Source organism: Triticum dicoccoides, chromosome 7B (assembly GCF_002162155.2).
Source record: "Triticum dicoccoides isolate Atlit2015 ecotype Zavitan chromosome 7B, WEW_v2.0, whole genome shotgun sequence".
In the NCBI taxonomy this organism is placed as follows: domain Eukaryota; kingdom Viridiplantae; phylum Streptophyta; class Magnoliopsida; order Poales; family Poaceae; genus Triticum; species Triticum dicoccoides.
The window spans coordinates 310,846,745-310,850,859 of record NC_041393.1 but is presented as its reverse complement, the minus strand read 5'-3'; the positions used below and the strand labels follow the sequence as shown (position 1 = coordinate 310,850,859).

Genomic DNA, 4,115 nt, shown 5'->3' with positions numbered 1-4,115 from the left:
GCTCGCCACGCTCTGCGGTCGGCTGCGCGTCGCCTGCCTCGGATCCCCGTACGATTCGGTCTCCCCCTGCGGGTGGTTGCGCTGTGGATCCCCAGGTGATCCTATCCCCCCTGCTCAGAGGGACGCGCTGGTTTCCCGAGATTCCTCCGGCCGGCCCCGCGCCATGCCGTCCCGCCCAACTTCACCCCGCGCAGGAGCAGCCGCATTGCCAAGACCGACTGTGGGCTGGATTCTGAGATGAAAGCAAAGCATGTTCTTCTCCGCCGGCTTGGGCTTCTTGAGGATGATGGCCTGGTGGATGATGCCATTCTTGCCAAGTATGCCCAGCTCTTCGCGCGGCCGCTCGCGGAAGACGTCGTTCAGGCCTTCGCTGACTACTACGGCTGACAGATCCCTCGGGGCGTCACGCAGCTCCTCGATTGTGCGCCGGTCCAGCCGTTCTTAGTCCCTTCTTAGGGCTTCCCTCTCGGTCCCCTGCCGCTCCCCCTCTTTTTCATGGATTGTAACCTCAAATTGGTATTTTGGAACGTGCGGGGTCTCAACTCCCGCGCAAAACGTACGGCTGTTCGGTCCTTGGTCTCATCCGTCTCCCCCTCGATCGTCTGCCTTAGCGAAACGAAGCTTGTCGTGATCACTACTGCTATTGTTTCTGAGACCTTGGGTCCCATGTATGGAGGCGACTTCTTCTTCCTCCCAGCTTCCGGGACTCGCGGTGGCATCCTGGTGGCGTGGCGCGACTCCGAGATCTCCCTGTCCCGTCCGAAGATTGGCGATTTTCATGTCTCCGCCCTCGTCACCTCCGCCACCGGTGGGCAGCATTGGTGGCTTTCCTCCGTCTATGGTCCCCAAGATGACGCGGCCAAGGTGGAGTTTCTTGCGGAGTTGCACAACTTTCGCCTCACCTGCGCGGGCCCTTGGCTTGTTGGCGGTGACTTCAACATGATCCTCTTCTGCGGATAAGAATAATAATCGCCTGCACCATCGCTCCATGAGCCGTTTTCGCCGCTTCGTTGCCGACATGGAGCTCTGTGACATGTATCTCCATGGTCGGAGGTACACTTGGTCGAACGAGCAGGACTCGCCCACCCTCGTGCGCAACGATAGGGTCCTCTGCACTCCTAGTTGGGACGCGTGCCAGCCTGGTTGCTCTCTCCGCTGCCTTGCCTCGACGACCTCTGATCATGCCCCACTCTTGGTGGATTGTTCCCAGCAGACGGGTGTTCGCAGGCACTTTCACTTTGAGCGTTTTTGGTTGAAGCTTGATGGCTTCCAGGAAGTGGTGGCGGAGGCATGGAATGCCGAGCCTCCGGACGCCGACCCCTTCCGCCGGTTGTACCAGCGCCTCAAATTCACTGCTCGTCGCCTCCAAAGTTGGAGTGCACGGCGAGTAGGCTCGGTTTCTCTCCCGCTCCAGGTCGCGCGTGAGCTCATTGCCCGGCTTGACGCGGCGATGGATCTGCGGCCCCTCTCCCCGCTCGAGACTTGGTTGCGTAGAAACCTAAAGCTCAAATACCTAGGCCTCGCGTCCCTTGAGCGCACGATCGCCCGACATCGCGTGCGCCTGTCCTGGCTCCACGAGGGGGACGCTAACTCGACCTTCCTCAAGATTCGTGCCTCTCACCGTTTCCACAAGAAGAGGATCAGGTACCTGCATGTGGGCGACGTGCTTGTTTCTGATGAGGCCGGTATGGCGGAGGCTGCCTTCCATCACTTTGCCGGCATTCTGGGTGCGGCTGATCCGCGCGACTCCACCCTCAACCTCGAGGCTTTTGATGGTCGTTCCTTGAACCTTTCGTCCCTCGAGGTACCTTTCTCCAAGGCTGAAATTTGGGAGGCGGCCAAGCAGCTCCCGTCTGGCAAGGCGCCAGGCCCCGATGGCTTCACGACCGAGTTTCTTCACGCTTGTTGGGACGTCATCAAGAAGGTCATATGCGATGCTTTTGATAAGCTTTTCCACATGAACGGCATGGGCTTCCAGAAGCTCAACGAAGCCTTCATCACCCTTCTTCCCAAGAAGCCTGACGCTGCCTCGCTTTCGGACTACCGGCCGATTAGTCTCATTCATCTCCTAGCCAAGCTCTTCGCCAAGGTCTTGTCGCTCCGGCTCGCCCCTCGTCTCAATGCCATGGTTTCTTCCAACCAGAGCGCCTTCATCAAGGGCCGCAACATCCACGACAACTTCATCCTTGTTCAGCAGACCGCTCGTCAGCTCCACAACATGCGCGCCCCGCGTGTGCTCCTCAAGCTCGACATTACGCGCACCTTCGACTCGGTCTCCTGGCCGTTTCTCCTCCAGGTCCTACGCCACCTTGGCTTCGGTCCTCGATGGCGGGAATGGATCTCCATCCTTCTCTCCACTGCCAAGACCCGTGTTCTGATCAACGGCAATTCGGGCCCGCCAATCCATCATGAGAAGGGCTTGCGCCAAGGCGACCCTGTCTCCCCGATGCTTTTCGTGCTGGTCATCGACGTCCTCAACTCCCTCCTTCAATTCGCCACTAGCTCCGGCGTGTTGCGTCGCCTCACCGAGCGCCGGATGGCCTCGAACATCTCCTTGTATGCTGACAATGTGGTCATCTTCTGTCACCCTGACCCGCACGAGCTCATCGTCGTCCGTGAGCTGCTCCGCATTTTTGGTGCTGCCTCCGGCCTCCACACGAACTTCCAGAAGTGCTCTGCCTCGCCTATCTAGTGCTCGGACGCGCAGCTGGCGCATGTCGCGGGCATGCTCTCCTGCCCGATCATGCACTTCCCGATAACCTACTTGGGCATTCCCCTCTCGGTCCGGAAGGTCTCTGCGGCTGCTCTTATGCCCCCGGTGGAGCGCATGGCCCGCAAGCTTCCTACTTGGCGCGCTTCGCTTCTCTCCCGCGACGAGAGACTGGCCTTCGTCTAGCATGTGCTTGCCGCCATGCCCACCCACCTCCTCATGGCCATGGCTTTGCGGCCTTCCATCCTGAAGAAGATCAACCGCATCATGCGTGAGTTCCTTTGGCACGGCGGCAGCGATTCCTCGAGCGGTGGCAATCTTGTCAGCTGGCGCAAGGTGTGCCGTCCCCTGGAGTTTAGGGGCCTGGGCATTCGGGACCTCCAGCTCACGGGCATTGCTCTCCGCGCTCGCTGGCTTTGGCTTAAGGCCACCGACGCCTCCAGGCCGTGGAGACATCTCCACATCCCGGCTGACACTGATGTTCAGGTTATCTTCAACGCATCCACGATGTGGATCGTGGGGGACGGCAACTCCTGCCACTTCTGGACGGACAGGTGGATCGATGGGCAGTCTGTCGCCGATCTCGCTCCGGCTGCGCTCGCCTTGGTCCCTAAGAGTTTCTGGCGGACGCGTTCTGTTGCGCAGGGCCTGCTGGGCAGGGCCTGGATCTCCGACATCCGTGGCGCCTTGGGACCTGTGGCCCTGGTTCATTACGTGGAACTCTGGCGACGCCTTCAGCATTTCCCCCTTTCCTCCGACCCCGATGAGCTACGTTGGCGTTGGACGAGCAGCGGCACCTACTCCGCCAAGTCCTGCTATCAGGCATTGTTCTCCGGCTCCACCATTGTCCCGCACTGGAAGCTCACTTGGCGTACCTGGGCCCCTCTCTGCATCCGGTTCTTTGCCTGGCTGGCTGGTATGGACCGCTGCTGGACTGCTGCTAGGCTCGCTCGCCATGGGCTCCCGCATGACGATCTCTGTGCGTTATGTGCCCAGGAGCTCGAGACGATCGACCACCTGCTCCTCCACTGCTCTTTCTCCAGGACCATCTGGCACGAGATTTTTGCTTGGTGCCGTGCCCCGACCCCCCTCCCCCAGGACCCGGAGGATTCCTTCCTGGACTGGTGGTCGTCCTCGGTCGCGGCTGCGCCTACCGCCATGCGCAAGGGGCTCTCCTCCCTGGTGCTTCTTACCGCATGGTCCTTATGGCGCCACCGCAACACATGCATCTTCGACAACGCGAACCCCTCCACAGCGCTTCTTCTTCAAGCTATCAAGGACGATGCCAGGGTTTGGGCCTCTGCCGGTGCCAAAGACATAGCTAATCTCATGCCTCCTTGAGCTCCTACGGGCTGAGCATCCCGTATTCTGCTCGTGTAGCCTCTCTCTACGCCTCTTAGCGTAC

The 4,115-nt window shown here is 60.3% G+C and overlaps 1 protein-coding gene across 2 annotated transcripts in view; it reads left to right on the top strand.

The window, feature by feature from the left end:
- The window catches only part of LOC119337155, a 57,057-nt gene that overhangs the window by 51,251 nt on the left and 1,691 nt on the right, over window positions 1–4,115 (top strand). The window lies entirely within an intron of this gene.